This window comes from Nannospalax galili, unplaced genomic scaffold (assembly GCF_000622305.1).
Source record: "Nannospalax galili isolate Female #2095 unplaced genomic scaffold, S.galili_v1.0 scaffold191, whole genome shotgun sequence".
In the NCBI taxonomy this organism is placed as follows: Eukaryota; Metazoa; Chordata; class Mammalia; order Rodentia; family Spalacidae; genus Nannospalax; species Nannospalax galili.
Window position 1 is genome coordinate 3,337,716 of NW_008331484.1, and position 19,948 is coordinate 3,357,663.

Here is a 19,948-nt window from a genome sequence, read left to right on the forward strand (position 1 = left end):
ATATAATATATATATGACAGTCTTTAATCTCTAAAAACAAAATAAACATATATACATTTAAAACATGACTAAATATTCAAACAGACCTCATCATCATCATTGTTTCTTGCATTGAGTCTCTTGAAATACTAACCATGGCTATTAATAAACAACATAGTGTGTAATATTTATTAGACTAAACATTAGTTGAAGACTTCAGAACACAAAGAGCCAAACAGCCAATGCACTCAATGTGTTCTGGTGGTGATTTTTTGATGCTCCATTATATAAAACAGGTTTCTTTCCAGTGGTGAGTCTAAAAACCTGATATATATATATATATATATATATATATTGTCTTGTTTGAGACAGGATCTCCCTATAGCCCCAGCTGTCCTAGAACTCGCTATATAGCCCAGGCTGGCCTCGAACTCAGAGACCCGCCTGCCTCTGCCTCCCAAGTGCTGGGATTAAAGGCGTATATATATATAGACATTTATATATGTACAAATACATACACATGCACCTATGTATGTACATATATAGTAACATGTGTAACTTGAAGGTGAAAAGTCCACTTTAAATTATGACAGTAAAACCTTTAGTAACTTGAACTCAACATATATCATAGCCACCACCATCTAGACAAACTTAAGACCTGTAGCTAAATGAAGAACAGCAGGTCTTAGAAATGTTGTGGTTTAGTGCTTCACTAGTCAGAAGGACCTCAAGACCTACTATTAGTAGTCAGAAGTAAACTCATCTGGACAGGCTCATGAAAGTAAGTTTCTGCATGCATCCTGAGACCATTATACATAATTACAGTCAATGTAATAGTTTTCAGGTTTTTGTGTCTTTACTATGAATGTTTTCAGGAAATATATTTATTGAGAGATAATCACTTTTGTGCCTCTACACTGGCTATAATGACAATTTAAGCAACTTAGATTATTTGGGGTAGAATAGCTAGGAACAGATGAGAAGGCCCCCGCTGAAGAGGAAAGATGCTAAGTGGCAAGGAGCATGCTCCAAGACGTAAAAAGATGCAAACTAATGCACAAGGAACAGAATAACTAAGCCAGTTCTGAGACTATGGGCCTGCTTGTTCAATCAAGCAAGGGGGAGGCTTTGAAGACTGCTGAAATATTGTCAAGGTTGACTATGGTAGAGCATTAAGAATAAGGGTTCTAAACACAAAATGGTGGATTTGGCTCAACTTTGCTTATAGAAACATTGGTAATCAAATCATTAGGTTACCCTGACAACCTGTTCTTTCAATTGTCTTAACCCCTGTGAATTAAATGATATAACATGTACTGACACATTTAGAAAAATATCTAAGACAAATACTAGTTAGTATTTATATCACCATAATGATGGAGAGATATGGGAGGAGTTGCAGGAGAGGGAGTGGGCATGGATTTGATTCAAACATTTTATATGTATGTATGAAATTCTCAATACTTTTTTAAAAAGTTAAAGAAAATTAAAAATTGAAAAAGAAGCTCAAACAAACAAAAAAGAAGGAAGGTATGTGAAGGTACCAGGAATACACCATGTTGGGCCTGATGGAGAAATACATGATGCTGATATTGTCCACACTGTGGAAAATCTTAAGCAGAATAAAGTGCTAACATTCTGAATAAAGTGATACTCTTTCATGTTGCAACACACTAAAGCTAACTTGAAAAAAACTATGAGGAATATCACTTTACTCTCTTCACAGGTACATGAGTCTCCATAAAGATAGATTCTCCAATCAGAAGTTGGAGAAGTTACATCTTGACTTTTTAAGAGAAATACTGTATAATCAATCTAGGTTATTTGGGTCTATTTTATTAATTGAATACATTGTCTGAGGAAGAATAGAGAACTGGAAAAAAGTGGAATGCAAATTAGATTTTTCTACTTGCCTGAAGAAGTGGCTCATGATTGGACACCGTGGGGTGCCTTTGTGGGTTTCATTGTTTCCTGTCATTCCCTCTTCCCACACAGTGTTTTATGGCATTACTTCTACATGTTTTGAGAGAGGAGGCAAAGAAGGAAATGACCACACAATGGACAGTTATGCAATTTCAGAGTACAACTCTCTGGTATATATTAAATGTTTTGCATTTAATTTGTAGCTTAATAGATCAAATTGCATGTCATTCCAATTATGCAAAGTTGTGTTGAAAATTAATGATGCATGTATCTCATTCCTTTCAGAGGAACACTGCTAATTGCTAAGAATTGCTTTAATAACTTGCAACTGTGCAAACAACATACACAGCTTATTGCACTATACTACTGTTGTATCAATCCCAGACAGTAGTCAAGCATACTTAAATGCATACATTTAAGACAGAACCACAATATACACTAGTTGGAAAATAGGATTACCCACTTACAGTAAGATTTAATTTTTAAAGAATTATCTTGTTACTACCAGAGTAATAAATTTGGCTTTGAGTCATTGAAATTTTCTTAATACATTTTTCTCTTAAGTATTAATTTTTATTAATAAAGTGTGGAAAAATACTTCATAAAGAAATGATTTCAGAATAAAATCTTAACATATACTTACTGATGTTAATTATCTTAAAAGTGTCTGTCATTGTGTTACTATAATGACATGTAATCACACAAAATAGTAGCTTTTTATTTTTTCTTAATAGATCATTTGTGCAACACTTATGTTCCAATCCGCTTAGCTGGATTCCGCCTTTGGCAGTCTTACAGAAGATTTCTTTCAGAATTCTTTGTAATCTTAACTAATGTCATGTTTCAACTACACAAAGCAGCGATATCGCGAATTTTGGGGTTGTTTTTGCATTTTGATTTTCAGAGATGGATCAAAAAATAAGTGACAAAGACAGTGGTTGAAAATAAAACATTTTGTTTCTTTGAAATGTTTTTAAAGGCAAGAAAATATCAAGACTTTTGCAAGCTCTTACCTTGCTCCGCTTAGCAGTGTGACAGTGAATGTGGACATTCCTAGGTGGCATCAGTACAAAACGTGAGTGTCTCTTTGAAACCAGATTTCTCTATGGCCTGTCAGAGTCTAAGGAGGGAGAACAAAAGAACTAACGGGGTGGAACAAGATCTGAGGAGGATTGTGGGAAATGTAGTAGGCATAGTAACTTAATAACAATGTCAGTAAAAAGGAAAAGAGCATGAGATGTGAGGAACTGGAATTTTGGCTCCTCAATTCGTAGACCCAGTCCTTTGTTAGTGCTCCTGCCACTGGGAAACTGAAGTAAGTTTATCAACCTGCCAGAGCAAAAGAAGCAGAAGTTTATAAAATGAAGTAGATGCCCTGGGAAATGAATTCGAAAATTCTTTTACTTTCATATAAAATATTCATACAGGCTCTTAACTTGATTGAAAGTAAATGTATTTCTCTTCGAAACTAAACTTTTTAATGTGCTTACTCCATTCTCTAAATTCTGCCTAGAGAACTTCATTAAAATTCTGGGGCTGGAGAGATGGCTCAGTGGTGAAGAGCACTGGCTGTTCTTGGAGAAGACCCCGTTCGAATCCCAGCACCCAGATCGTGGCTAACAATCAGCCATAGTAATTCCAGTTCCTGAAGATCTGATACCCTCGTCTTTCCTCAAAGGTTGGCAATGCACGTTAGGGGGGTGCACTTATACACATGCAGGCATAATACTCATACACAAATAGTAAAAATAAAGCAGATAAATAATAAATAATAAATAATTTCTGCTTGTCCTCTTCCTGATTCTCAAAGTGTGTATCAAAAAAAAAAAAAAAAAACCAAAACCAAATTTAAGTATAATACTTTGGTACAGCTATATAATGTGCTTGTAATTTAAGCTATATGTTACTTCGAGTCAAATGCTAAAATTTTTAAAATCTTCTGAAGTGAAGAATTACTATAAACAATGATTAATTTATTATTAAAGATGTTTTAATGAATTTAGCAGCTTAAGAGTGCAGCATCTGCAGCCTATGGTATTAAATAGAGCTGTCCTAGGCTTTTCTTCCTTCCCCACTCATTCATTGACTCACTAGAGCAAATTTCGTCTTCCACACATTGTAAGTATTCTATATACATGTAGTAGTTCAACTTTTATATATTAATGTACTTTTTCTGTGTTAAATTTGTTTAGCTCTTACAGATACCATTGTATCACAATTGCCTACCACCTATGGTATTAAATAGAGCTGTCCTAGGCTTTTCTTCCTTCCCCACTCATTCATTGACTAGCTAGAGCAAATTTCGTCTTCCACACATTGTAAGTATTCTATATACATGTAGTAGTTCAACTTTTATATATTAATGTACTTTTTCTGTGTTAAATTTGTTTAGCTCTTACAGATACCATTGTATCACAATTGCCTACCATATTCAGTGAAACAACATGCTATAGAGGCTTGTGCTTTAGGAAGAATAGGTTAGAGCTCAGAGGCTATACTTGCAGATGGTAGTACTTAGGTTATATAAGTACATTCTGTGGCATTTGCATAATGAGGATATTGGACAGTCAAACATTTTTTCAGAATTATTTCCCCAGTATTAAGGAACATGTGCTTGTGCTAAATTTTTGGTTCTTCTTGAAAACTGGTGTATCTAGAAATATGGTCCTGATTTTCCTTATTGCTAGCATATGCTGAGGTTGAGAGAGGTAACCACTTAACACAGGGAATATATTCCCTCTTGTCCACATTGTTATTTGTCTCTCTGATACTGTGACCAACTATTATATTATCTGATGTTTATAAGTCAACTTGATAGATGATCTATAATTTCCTTTTAATTCTAGAAAAATCTATTTTAACTTCCTACATTTTTATTACATAGAGCTCTAATAGGAATTAGAATTTATGGCTCTTGCTTGATGTCGTAATGGTTACCCATTATCCACAGTCTATGACTGAATGTAAACTACTCAGGCCAACACACATTCTCCAATCATGGCTTTGTCATCATCTAGCAGGCATTTACTGGATGACTCTATATAATGGGACATTGGTTGTGGGGCTAGTGGAAGAAAAGGAAGACTTTGGGGCAGAGTCTCCATTCCCAAATAGCTTACAGTCTATGAGAGTCTTTTGTAGAATTTGTAGTCAATGCACTGATGCAAAAGGGGAGGGAACTTAAAAATAATATTGTGATAGAAGCGCATTTCTCCATACACTTCAAACAAGACTGAGAGAGCTAGGAAACCCTACTAGAAGGAGTGATACCTGGACCACTGACTGAAGGACTTTAGGAAGACTTGAATACACTGAATGCTTACAAACACAGTATTTACAATTCTTAGATACTCTATTCATTCAAAGCACTCTTTGCTTTTGTTTGGAAAGTTCCTAGAAACCCTGGTGGCTCCCCCTTATCTCAGTCTCATCTTCCTAAGGCTAATACCTCGGAATTTTGAAGTGTAAACACTGTTGCTTTCTTCTCTTTCTTCTGAAATATCAGGGCTCAAAGAGACATTCCTGAACTCAGATAATCCAGGCTTTCTTGTTGTATGGAAAATTGTTCTTGACAGAGCAGTTTAGAAGAATTTATCTAGGTATGTTTTCCGAGTTCTGAAAAACTTTGTTGAGTAACTTTTATTTTAGGGTACGTGTGTGTGTGTGTGTGTATGTTTCTGTGTGTGTGGCCAGAGGGGTTAACCATAGGCGTCATTTCCCAGGATCCATTGACCTCATCTTTGAGACGGGGTCTCTTGTTGAACTAGAGCTCAGTGATTTAGTTAGATTGGCTGGCCAGAGAACCCCAGGGATCTTGTTGTCTCCATCTCTTCCATGCTGGGATTACAAGCAAATGCTAACTCTTAAGCATATACTTTTTCTCATATTCTACTTTTCCAATTAATTGAAGAATGATTTTTTTTGAGACAGGGTCTGATTTTTTATCTTCAGGAAAACACGGGAGACAAAAATCAAGGTGGCTTTATTTCATTTGGATTTTAAATGATCTATACATAAATTCCTGAAAAGATGGCATTTTAAATATATTTGACAGAAGAAAAATGACCAGTATTAGACTGACCAAATATATAATTTAGCTAGGAAAAGGATTTTGATTTCCTTTTTAGTAGACAGAGAATATGTTATCACAAACTACAGATGTAGTTATCATACTCAAAAAATATTATCTTAACATATGCACATATTTTTTCCATTATGTCTACTGGAAAAAAACCTTCCTTAAACAAACTCTATAAATGTACTCTTTAAATCAAACCAAAAAGTAGTATCTTCTAAAATTAATTCAAAATTTAGATATTTTAACACTTTGGATATTTATTTAGATATGAGAAAATATATTGAATTATACTCATAATTCAGTCATTCTAGATTTGAACTCCTAAACAGAATTTATTTAAATAGCCTAATAAAACAGTACATTTGTGTCTTTTCCCCTAATCACTTCATTCATTGGCACCAATTATCAGGTTGATACAACTTAGAACTTCCTAGGAATGGACTTCTGGGCACGCCTTAAAAATGTTAAGCATGTTAATTGCGGTGGGGGGACCCACTGGAGGACCCACACACTGTGGGAGGCACCATTCTCTAGGCAGGGAATCTGGGACTGGACAGAAGTGGAGAAAGAGAGCTGAGCACTAGCAGGCAGTCTTCAATGTCCTCTGGTTCTGATTATGGTTGTGATATGGCCATCCCCTCAGGCTCCTGTCTCTGTGATATCCCCCCAGGATTGTGACCTGGAGCTGTGGGATAAATACTTTTACTCCCTTACATTTATTTTGTCAAAGTATTTTATGAAAGCAATAGAAAATAAAATCAAGACATACTCTTGGGAGGTGGAAGCAGAACATTAATGTACAAGGGTCACTAACTTGAAGCTGTCTGTCAGGATGAGAGAAGACTTGGCTCTACTTTTTTGAAAGGAGACTAAAAATTGATAGAGGAAGATTAAGGGGGAAATCTTTCCATCTCCAATATATTTTGGGCTGCTTTGTAAATTATGGGTCACAGTTTTCACCAATGATTTTACAGTTCACTGAGGAATAGGAAATTCTACTTAGTCTCCTGACTACATTCTGTTGCTCCAAGGGGACATTTTCTGTATTGCTTTGTATTGTTATGATGTTTACATTCATTATCCCACTATGCGGTTGCATTGCACAATTTCAGTGTCTGTTGATAGAATGTAAAATAACTTTAGTTGTGAGACATGTTTAGCTACTTGAATGATATCAGAGCAGTACCTGAAGTAAATAAGACAAGCACATTAGAACCTATTCTACAAGGTAGGTATGAATTGTGGGAAACTGAGTTGTCAAAACTCTAGAAAATTTTAATGGGCATTCATCGCTATATACTATCATTATACCATAATTGGCGTTATCTAAAGCTCACATGGCTTCAAAATATTCCATCTTGTTGTCAATGTCCAAGACTGTGGATTTTTACTGGACAGTAATTATTACACTGTTGTTTAGCCATGTAAAAGAAAACCGCATCTAGTAGACTACCGAAAGTCTGAAAGTGAATGACAAGGCACAAAGAACTGAGGTGAAGGCTAATCTCTGCTCGAAAGCAGTTCGTTCCTTTGGCACAGATTTGTCGGTTGATAGAGTCCATGAAGTCGACCAGAGCTAGGAGTAAAAAGGAACTAAGAAAGTGCGTATCTTCGTGGATCTTGGGATAACGAATCAGCAGGCACTTTCAAAGCAAGTTGACAACAATGATGCCAATCAGCATTTGTCAATGGTAGCAGAGATTATGAAATTTTTTTTATTTTTAATCTATTATTTTTATTTTATGTGTATGACTATATCGTCTACTTGTATGTAAGTGCACCTATGTTGTTCAATGCCTGAGATGGTCAGAAAAGGTTGCTGGATCCCCTGGAAGTGGAGTTATGGATGCTTGTTAGCTACCGTGTGGCTGCTGGGAATCGAACCCAGGTCCTCTGCAAAAGGAACCAGTGCTCTTCGCTACAAGACAAGGAAGTGAGTTTAGAATTACAGGTGTTCTTCAGAGACATGTAGGTATTTAACTCAAAGGAAGGGAATAAGCAGAGAGGTAGTAAAATATTTTCGACCTACTTAGGAAATAAAAAGGGTAAAAGGGTAAAAAGGTTATGGCAGAGGGTTCTGCATGTTCAGTCTAGCTCGTGTAAACTTTATTTGCAATGCTGCTGTCATTTTCTTTATTCATCTGGGTATCCGAGGTTCTAAAGAATCCTTTAGGATCCAAAGAAAGAGCACATTTCAGAGGAGATTATAATTCATCAATATCTATGAGCAGAAAAACCTGGAAAGTCTATAGGTTCAATACTGATCTGTATTAAATAATTGATTGCTACGGTTAGTGGCATATGGCTATAATCCCAGAACCTGGGAAGTGGAGGTAAGAGATTATTAAGTTTGAGTCCATGCTGGGCTACTTTTAAAAACCCTATTTGAAGTAAAAAATAATGACACACAGGGACATACAAGGCACTTTAATGAAAGTTGTGAATAAAGTGAACTAAAGAGATCATGAATGGAAAGATTTTGTAATTGTAAATTTGAGGTGATTCTAAAGTTAGCAGCAGAAATGAAACTGTAACAGCAGATAAAGTTGTTCAGGAAAGTGTTTGAGGAAAAAAATATAGGTCAAATTTGAAATTTTGGGAGCATCAAAAATTAATAGAAATATAAGAAAAGCAAATAGTTGAAACTGGATAGACTTAGGGTCCATGTCAGTTAATTTTCATTATCATTTGACACAATCTAGAATCATGGGCTTATCTACAGGGATTAACTAGATTAGGTTAGTTAAGTTTGGAATAACTGTATGCTCTGAGTGGTACCATTCCATAAGCAGCAGACCCTGAACTGTATAAGAACAGAGAGAGCAAACTTACCCCTAGCATTCATTCACTAACATTGTAGATTATGAGTGTGATATGACCAGCTTCTTCGAGGTCCTTCCTCCTCAGCTTCCCCAATGTGATATACTAAAGTCAGGAATTATGAGCTAAAATATGCCCTTTCTCCCATAAGTTGCTTTTTGCAAGATAATTTTATCACAAAAACATGAAAAAAATTAATGGTCAAATCAAGAGAGATGTGTCTCTTCATTTCATTCTAAAGAATTTAACTCTTTAGACAATGGGAAGTCTGTATTTGCTAAGATGAAGACTTTCCATTAGTCTTACAGCTCAGTGTTAGTCACATTTATATGTGTGAGTTGAAAGAGTTGGAAAAGATTTGGATTACTGCAACAGTGGCTAACAGAAGCCCATTTTATAAATCAACTAAGTTTCATGAGGAGAAAGTACATTTAATGTAGATAATGATCAAATGTGATAAATTACCTTTATATGAGGATGTGAAACATGGGTAGATTTGAAAAAGTAGAAACCAGTAGAAAAGCTTTAAGAGGCTTCAAGGGAAAAAACTGTAAGTTAATCATAGGCATACATTTAAGATTAACTGATTTTTACTTGTAGGAAAGACTCCTCTGGGAATGCCTTTGTTACAAATGGGAATCTTATTTAAACACGTAATAGAAGTTTACCTTGTATTTTGAGATCATCTAACACTATCTTAGCTTGATTACAATGTAAACTATCTTAGGGGGCCTTGGGCTTTTCTCCTAAGATAAACATACAGCTTTAATCTCTAATGACCATTCCTTGTCCCTGACCCAGAATTAGGTATGGTGTGTGTGTGTGTGTGTGTGTGTGTGTGTGTGTGTGTTGTGAAAAGAGCCTCATTAGAAGTAGAAACTGTGAAAGTAAAGAATTATCCCCATTTTATATTGCACACAACAGGTGGAATCACATCGATAACATCTGTTTATGGTTTTATGTGCTGTTCTGGGTCAGTATGGAATCAGAAAGAGAAAATTCCTTAAAAAGACAAAGTTCCTAATTTCCTTTCCCATATCATACTGGACATATTGTTTAAGTAAATAAGATAAAATCCTTTGTTCAGAGACCAGTTATCAGAGAACTCAGAAGGAACAAGTTCTGAGAACACATCAGATTCACTCTTGGTTTTAAATTTCTCCAAAAGTCAGGCTGTCTTGGTTTAGGCACTGCAGCATTATGGCATCTCGGTCACATTTTTACTGTTGCTTTTTGTTAGGATGGAAACAATGCAAGCAAACTAATATGTTAATGAGATTAAAAATAAAAAGATAAAGCTTAGAGATTTTTTAGAAAAAAAGATATTAACAAAATTTCCAGGGTAAAGAGGGAGAAATGAAGTTGATTTGAATAAGACATAGAATCATATCATCATTGGAGACTAGAGAAAAGTCAAGATCTGCAGCATTCATGTCTGTGAGTGTGGACACCAGGTAAGGTGATTCATACCTGATTTCTCTTATATTATCTGAAAGAAATGAGAAAAGATGCCGAACTTGGTGTTGAAAAGTACTTCTGTGCATTGGTTACTGAGGATAACATGAACAGTGTAACAAAGGCCAAATCAAAGACTATGTTCTACTAAGCAGCGCCTGCTTTTATTCAAGAAGTTGTTAAAGCACCCTGGATAATTTGGAAAGGGGTAGCTAAATCTTCATTTTTAAGAATAATTCAAACACTAGGTTTTACATTTTGAACTAAACATTGTACAATGATTTTAAGGTTTGATTGCAATGATAATTTCTAATCACTAGTCATTGCTGAGCTGCCTTTCTAACTGGCCATATACGTAACAACACTTACAACTGAATTGAACAAAAAGAAGATAACATGAAATGTGACCACTCATGCAAGGGCCTCTTTCCTGCCTTCACTTATTAAGTGCATGTGGACACACAAGTGTTAGAAAACAGATGTATACAATGAGCTTGATTCCATAGGCTGAATCAGAACATATGTCTCTGCAGCTCCCTCTCTGCATAAAGATTGAAGAAGCAGTCTGTGCTGATTTACAGTTCTGAATTTATGGTACCTAGCTCTACCATGTTCCTTGTCATGTACATCATGCTGAACTAAATCACATGTTGTGAAATTTTTGCCACTCTTAAAAGTTTTAAAAAGTCAGTGCTTTCCTTTCTTCAGCAAACTTGTCTACAGTTCTTCATGGAGACTGCTGGAGGATTTGCTCTTAAGAAGAAGGCTGCTCTCTGAAGAGGCTGCTCTGGCTTACACTTGCGATAACTCTGATTCTCTCTCTCTCTCTCTCTCTCTCTCTCTCTCTCTCTCTCTCTCTCTCTCCCTCCCTCCGTTCCTCCCTCTATCTCCAATCCGCTCCCCTTTATCTCACCCTCTCATTATCATTCTTAATGAATCTTCTATCTAAGTTTTAAAGGGAACTCATCTTCCTTGTAAGGTCCCATCATGTTCAGAACTCCATGTACTCTACTGTCCTGTCTAATGCTCTTCCTCCTATTTTGAGGTCCAGTCATGGCCTTGAGATGCTTTCCATGCAATAAACCTCATTCCTGAAGCAAATTTGTCAGGTTCCTTTGTGGAATAACTACTCTGGTGATTTTCTTGTTATCTTATATTTATAACACGTATATAGCAATTCATTGCTTCAGTAATTCTGTCTCCACGCCACATTTCCACATATTATCACGAAGTATGAACATAAGACAAGTGGCAATTCTTCCTAAAAAGGAAAAACAAAATGAAATCAGTGCTTTGCTTAAACAATTCATGAAGTAAGACGACCTTCAAAGTAAATCTCCAGTGGTCCTCATGACAAAGTCAATACCATGATGGAAATGCAAATCTTTACTTCTGGGAGACTTTCCTTGAAGTTAAGTTGGATGATTCTCATCAGTGTTCTTCAGTGCTCCCTTATCTAACACAAATATGTACTCCTGGGAGAATGATATAACATTCTCAAAGACAGAATTATCCCCGCCCCCAAGCACACAATCTTCTCTAATAAGTAACTAATTCTCTTGAGAATAAGGAATGAAGCTTGTCTATTTCTAGGACTTTGGAAAACTGCTTATTGTATTACAGACAATTAGCTGGTTATTGGGTATATAAAAAGTAAGTGGTTGCTTGAATACAGAGTTGACTGTCCTTCAGTAGCCTAGGCTGTTGAAACTTTGGACCTCAACTTGTGTTTCCCTGGTGACACTAGAAATATAAATATCAGCTTTGCCATTGCTTGGTATTGAGGTTACCATATGAAAAGGTGGAAATATCTGAGCTTTGTTCAAAGTTCCAACTCCAGCCCTGGGTGGAGACCTGGTATTCCAAGCTATCCTAATGGAGACTCAAAGATTATTATCCCCTCAGTGAGGTAATGTGCTTTCTTTCCCAGTAGCCTCTTCTTAGTGCAGATGCTGACAGACACTTGTAGAGAGCTTGTGGCACTGGCCTCAGTTTTTCTGTTAGGACTGAGAAAAGCATAATGTTACATTTACTTTTCTTTATTGTTTTCCTAGGCACTGACAAAATGCTAAGCATGCTGTCCAAGGTACTCTGGGTTTCATCACTCTTCTCTGAGACCTGTTCTGCTTTTTCCATATGACTGGTTTTTGACCTCCATTGCAAATAACATAGCTTTCTGCTTTCTCTCTCTCTTCTCCATCTCCTTCCTCCTGGGCACAGCCACAATTTGCAGCTCATCTGCAAATGTTTTTGTCTTAAAAATCCAATATAATTGTCTGTGAGCTTCCATTTGAGTCTGTTTCTAAATTCTTTTATCATCAAGACTAAGACTCTTTCAAAGCAACCTCAGTTTCCCTGGTAACAAATGTATATTCTTATCTTCAGGGAAGGCACACATTTCATTGGTTTAGCATAAGACCAGCCAAGAAAAGTGACTGTTTATTTCCTGAAAATAGAAATGGCATAAAAATTTAAAAATAAGCTTTTATATTGCTGACAGAAAGAATGAATAAGACTGCATTGTTATAACTTAAAAGAACAGAGCAACAGGTGTTTGGAAAGGAGCTGACATGAGATTATCCTCGAAAGCTTTACTGTGAGATGGGCCCCTGATGAGACAGAACAGGTCTTAAAATTCAAAGAAGAACTTCCTTGAAAGAGAGATAGCCTCATGGCACCATAGGCAGTCCTGATGGGGGGAGAGAGAGAGAGAGAGAGAGAGAGAGAGAGAGAGAGAGAGAGAGAGATCCTTTCAAATCCAGAAAGCAAAGAAGATTTCTGACTCATCAATTTTTAGAAGCTTGGGCAAGCTTCATGCTATGTGTTCTACTCTGGCCTGGCCTATGCCAAGGGGCATAGAGACCAGCATGAGGTAGGACTCTGAGCTTATCTTCTATCTGCAAAAGGGAAGGGACTGCAAAGCCACCACAGCATGCCTTTACATCAACTATGTCTCACTGCAGGGGAGCATGGCCTGATTTCTGGGGGTGGGGGGTTGGAAAGAGTGGAAAGAGAGGGGGCTTCAGTGATCTAGCATTTAAGCATGCTATAGCTACTATTGTATTATTTTTGAATTTTGTTTAGACATGCTAAGAAAATATGAAAAATTCTAATAAGCAAAGTATGTGAAAATAATGCATTGCTACTGCATACCTTTAGAAAGTAAATTACAATTGACACTGAAAACCATGGAATCTCAAAGATGTGGATGGTTCAGTAAACAATGCTCTTAAACAGGGCTTGCCAAGAAAAATGAAACATGAACAACCTTTTGGAAGATTCTTAAGGGTTATCAAATCTTTACATTGTGTTCATTCTTTTTTAGACTTCATTTTGAATTTAGTTTACTGTTACAGAGAAAATATTTAAGTTAACTTTTCCTGGGGAAACATGAACAAATATCTATTCACCCAAGGTAGCACACTAACAACAGACCAAAGAATCATTCACAAAAGTCCAACTTGGTGAACCAATGAGTTTATTGTGTTTACTTACAGAGCATAAGTGAGGAGTTATTTATAGGACGGTGAATGAGTCCAAAAATAGCTGCCTCACTCCAAAATCCCACCCCATGGATGCTGTGTGGCAGAGTTCCTCTTCCTGTCAACTTTCCATCTCCCATATATTGTAGTGTCTCCTAAGATCACTTGCAGCTGGTGAGGGGTCAGGCAAAAGAAAAACTTGAATCCCAAGTAGGAATTTGTGCTGGTTAGTTTTTGTCAATTGACTCAAACTAGAGACACCTGGGAAGGGGAACTCTCAACTGAGGAGTTTCTTTCATCAAATATACTTGTAGGCATGACTATGGAGCATTAACTTGATTGCCTGCCGCAGAAGGATGCATCCCACTGTGAGCAGTGCCATCTCTGTGCATGTTACCTTGGCTGTAGAAGAAAGGTCTGAGGAAGCCAGAGGACGTGAGCCAGTAAGCAGTCAGAAGAAAGCTGAGCAAGTCAGAGGAGGTAAGCCAGAAGCAACTTTCCTCCATTGCCTCTACTTCAGCTCCCAGCTCCAGGATCCTGTCTTGAGCTTCTGTTCTGGCTTCCCTCAATGATATACTATAACCTGCAAGCTAAAATAAACCCTTTCCTCCCCAAGTTGCTTTTGGTCATGGTGTTTATCAGAGCAACAAATGGCAAATTCAAATATAATCTTTATCTTTTAACCATTTTCTATACTGGAGATGATCAACAACCTCATTACCCATTACTTTATACCTTGATACAATTTTTGTTCCCTGTCTTGTGGCTATGGCTGCCTGCCCAAGGCAACCTCTATTCAAAGATACCAGTTGGGGAGAATATTTTATGACTAGAGGAAAATATCATATTACCACAGTATTAATTCCGTTCCACTATTTACTATTAAAGTCTGACTTCTTATAACTGAGTAATTTCTGGAAGGATTAAAAATATTCAGGGGCTACTTTCAAAATGAAAATTGTAAATTTGCTCAAAATAATAGTTTTAAATTAATTTTAAAATAATCGATAGTTTCAACACTTTACCAAATGCTTCGGTACAAATTTTGAATTATTTTACCATTATGTCCTCTCCTAATAGGAATTCAAGCACTAATACTGAAAAATATACACTGTCTCACAAAGACATTACATTTCGAAGTGCGAAGACTGTTAGAAATGCTAGTGTTATGTTGATAGAAGAACACAGCTCCCTTCTCCAACAGAATTAGAGTTGGTTTATTCTGGAGTCAATTTCTGGTTAGCCCAAATTCCATGTTCCAACATTGCAGAAGTTTCATTAAGCCATTATATGGACAGAACAAATACATTGCTTGAAGCATCAGGTATGTAAATAGGTTAGAGCAGAGCAGAGAAATCTCAGTTATAGGCATCAGATGTTACCTGACAACATTCTTACCTTAGGGATTGTTGGAAGCTAGAAGTTTGTCCACACATTCCAAAAGATTCACCTGAGAGTCACGGGGTTGTCAGTTCACATACAGAGGTGAGAAACCAATGACTATTTAGAGGGCTAAAGATGGCCCGGGACAATTTGGCTCTGGACTTCAACATTCCAACCTTTCCTCATGGAGTTGTAAACAGTTAATCGACCTTGTAGAAGGTTCAGTGTAAGATTTGGTTTCTTTCCTGAAACTTCTGTTCATGGTTCCATTTTTAGGAACTTTCTTTAACTTTAAGACAGTTATTCTATAGAGTGATCATAAATTATGTGCTCCCTAATCAAACTAAACATATGGCGATACAGGGGAGGAAACACGTCCCCTTTCAGGGATCTTAATCCCTTTCATTACTGAATTTACCAATGGAGTAAAACAGTAGCTTTAGGACAATTTATTAGGATTTAAAGAAAAATCGACCTTGCAGGCAATCTGTAAATCAGAGCAACTGTCCTAAGGAGGAGAATGGAGGGGAGGAGAAAAAAACACATAAATCCGTGGGTTTTAGAGCTTGTGTAGAGTATTGACACGTGGCAGACTAGCAGCAGCATGGCAGGGAGAAGATCGAACTGGGAGAGAAAATGAAGAAATGCAAACAAACTGTTGGGACATCCCAGAGCATTAGAGAAAGCATACCTAGAATAGAGATAGAAGAAAAAGAGAGGCTAAGCTTTCGGAAAAATTCATAAAACTAAGCATACTTATAGAGAGCTACGAACCCAGAAGCACTGAAATAAGGGATGGGATTTCTGAACAGAAAAAGCTAACCTTCCCATTAAGTATTGTGTATTCTGCCTATCTCTTTAGTATGATGCAAGGTGATCCTGCCTTATTAGGGTGGCCTATGACCAGGTGACTGACCCAGCAAAACTGGAAAGTCGTGTTTTCATCACCAAGGCCAGAGATTTTATTCTCTCGATCAGTTTTCTGTTAAGGGACTTTTTTGCTACTGTAACAATAGGCTTTCATCTTTACCCATCTATGAAATGAGTAGTTTGTGAATTCATCATTTGGACAGATTTTTGTAATGTCCAAAGGACATGTTCCAAAGACTACCTAATTAGAAATTATTATTAAATACTAGATTGATATTTTCCCATGCATTTAAAGCATTTTAGATTTACTATGATACAGTTTGCATGTTAGAGGTATTTCGTTTTCTTCCATTAGTTGCGGGATTTTTTTTTGGAAAAGAAAGCGTGAAAAAATAGAAAATATATGCACATATATTTGTGTATATGACTAAAATTTCTGAAAATTTATTTTTATGTATGTGTGTGTGTGCTTGCATGAGTTGATGTGGAGTGCATTCATGTAGAAGAAAAAGGATGGCATTAGATATCTTGGAACTGGATTTACAGATTGTGAGCCACAATGTGGATGCTAGGACCTGAACCTGGGTCCCCTGCAAGAGCAGTAAGCACTCTTAATCACTGAGTCATTTCTCCAGGCCCAGTGACTTCTGTTTAACTTTTATGGTTTCTTTTATTGTTGTTATTTGTTTTTTATTTTTCTTTTGTGTGTGTGTGTGTGTGTGTGTGTGTGTGTGTGTGTGTGAGCAGCTTCCTAGTAGCATTTAATTTTTTAAAATTATTTATTTAAAAACCGTGTGATTAGGAGAAGCATTTCATTACAGCATTAACATTTTCAATAACAATTTCCAGAGTAAAGATGCATCTCTTTCAAAATTGACTATAAATTTTTAGGTTCACAGTTTAATTAATAGAGTTATACAATGTTGAACTCAGTATAAACCCTATAAGACATAAAATTGAATAACGTTTTAATCTTTAAAAAAGATGAGACTATATTTTAACATATGTTTTAACTTGCTTAAAGATTGATTATAACTACAAGCATGTTAAAGAAAGAAGAGAAGCTATAGGATACTCCAGAAGGAGAACAGACTGTTCACAGCTGCACCAGAATCCACTAGATTTTATTGTACATGGAGTTTGTCTTCAAGGTACTCTTCATTTGATCCAAATGGAAGCTGATTCATCAAAACTAAATTATACAACCTTGATATTCTTTTCCTTAAAGACTTCCATTTTTAAGGTAGTTCCTTTATATCAGCTGCTTATTAACACTGCTAGAGCCCTGACAACTTTTAAAATCTACCCACATTTTCTTAAATTAGCCATCTTTTAAGACACTGTGTTTTGTTGCATGTGTCTTAATGATTAATCACCTGGTTTCTGTCACTTTGTGTTCTTTTCTGGAATCACTTTATAGTTATCTAATAAACATACTTGTAGATTTCTTCTATTGTGCTATAATTTGAACCTTAACATTTTTGATAGCTATTGTGCTATAACGTCCAAAACTCAGAGTCTTTTTGCCATCATAACATCAAAGCCAAGCACAGCTTTGATCCAAGTAACTATAAACTTAACTAAACTAAACATTACTTAGCTTTTCACAATTGTGGTATCACTCTTCTGCTGTTAAGTATGCTATACTACAGCTAGTCTCCATTTTATTTTTCTAGTATCTTCTCAGCTCTCTCAGTAAAAGATGCAAATCTTTAACATAGCTGGCACAAAGCCCTTAGAGATGGTAAAACATCAGATTGTTAAAATCAGGTATATGAAGGCTAGGGACATAGCTCAGTTGTCTACCATGTAAGAGACCCTCAGTTCAAAACCTAGTACTACAAAATGATAGTAATAATAGCAAAAATAATAGTAACAGACTTCTTTAAATTGATGATTTCACTCAGTAGTAAAGTTTGCCAGTAATTTTAAAGTAATACTGAAGTAGAGGAAAAATTGGAGAGGAGCAGGACATGACTCCTCACGTCCTTTCTCACTGTATCATACCTGCTCTGGTACAGATTAGCATACAAATTTCTAAGGATATATGTGTTCATGTCATTTCCTCAAAAGCTTTCATTCTAGTAATGAAATAGCTATGCTTTACTCTCAGTATAATAACATTCCTTAGAACTACGCTACATAATTAATTCCAAATTTATTCATCCTCTACAACCTTATTAAAATATTTATTTATATTTATATTTATGTGTATGAGTGTTTTGCCTCCATGTATGTATGTGCATCCATGCATACAGTGTGCATGGAGGCCATAAAAAGGCATCAGATCACCTGACTGGAGGAGTTATAGACAGTCGTTAGCCACCATGTGGGCGCTGGGCACTGAACCCACATCCTCTCAAGAGCAGCCAGCGCTCTTAACGGCTGAGCCAGTCCTTCGGCCCTATGCTATACAGTCTTACATAGACTAGGTATATCCAACTGAAAGTATTCCACAAACCAGAATTCTTCTACTAACAAGTACTGACAATTTGTTTACCAGAGATGTCTATAATTTAGTTTGCCTCATACTTCTTTTTCCTTCCCCATATTTTGTAGGGGCAGAGGATGGGTGGCACAGATGAGCACAAGAGAAGGAAATTTGCTTTAGAAGTTAGGGAAGAGAACTTTAGAACAATCAGTTCTGATTCTTGTCCTTGACAAGCTGTTCTATTGTGTTTAGAAAGGTCCTTGGCTCTGTCAGGAGTTCTGTCCTGGCCAGAAGCCAGAAGTGTATTGGTCAGAGGCTATAGTTCATATTCTTATTTTCATTTGTTTTTATTTTTCTCTTTCTTTAGTGTAATAACCTAATGAGCAAAACTGACAGGAAGTTATGCATGATCATAGACTTCACTGGTTCTAGGAAGTATTTGCTGGACCCCTAGTCAAGTACCAAGAATAGAGAGGCACATAGACACACGTTACGGAGTTGGAACAACAGGTCCAACCAGCCCACCTCTCCATATCTCAGCCCAGTCATTTCAAAGGTCAATTTACTTCCTAAGAAGAAAAAAAGCCACTGTTTATCCCAAGACTAACCCCCTCAGAGGCCCTGCTTTTCCTATAGAACCTTCTCTTGAGGCTCCTCCCTCTAAACAGGAATATGTGTGCTTTTGCTACAATGAATCTTCGTTTTTAAAGCCTTCTCTTGATAATAAAGCTTATTTTAAAAATGCAGTCTTCAGTGCCCATAAAATTTATTCTCCATATTTTTGAAGAAAGGACACAGAGTCCTGACTAAGTAGAGGTTTTGGTGACTGTTAACATCTGTACCCTAGTCTTTGAGCTAAGCCCATGTATGATGGGAAAATCTCCATCTTTTTAGAGGACCATGTTTCCCTCATTTCATTTTTTTTCTCAAGGCCTTGACTAGATTTGACTTCCATATTTCAGATAATCTTATATTGGAAAAACAATATGGTCCATTTACTATTTTTGCAGATACTAAACTCTTTAACAAGCTGTTACAACTCAGTTTAACTGATGTATTTGTGCTATATATGCAGAATTGATAGTGAAATTTAAAGGAAGATCTGCTTTGCTCAAGCTGATAACCTACTATCATTCAGGCCAAATAAGAAACATTAGGTGAAGTTCCTATAGCTTCCTGCCCCTCCTCCTCCTCCTCCTCCTCCTCCTCCTCCCTCTTCCTCTTCCTGCTCTATCCTGGCTTGTATTCTTTAAATCAAGAAACCGAGGGCCCATGTATAAACTCTTCCATAAAGTAATGAAAGAATTGTACATGTGGCAAGTTATGAATAATGGATAATATTACGATTGAAACATGAAGTTTCTGCATGGGAAATATTGCTTGAGAAATCTTTAATAAACACTCAGGCTCTGGAACCAGACGTATTCACATGAGATTCAGGTTCTACCACACAGTGTCTGTGCAGTCATGAGAAAGTACTTGAATCTCTGTGTCTGTTTCTCATATGAAAACTGAGGTTAGTAATAA

At 36.5% G+C, this 19,948-nt stretch overlaps 1 long non-coding RNA gene across 1 annotated transcript in view; it reads right to left on the reverse strand.

Moving 5' to 3' along the window:
* The window catches only part of LOC103726415, a 277,999-nt gene extending 275,000 nt beyond the window's left edge, over window positions 1–2,999 (reverse strand). Inside the window, exon 1 of the long non-coding RNA XR_606902.1 lies at window positions 2,916–2,999. This is a non-coding gene — a long non-coding RNA (uncharacterized LOC103726415). The remainder of the gene's footprint in view (window positions 1–2,915) is intronic.
* Window positions 3,000–19,948: the final 16,949 nt, after the last annotated feature.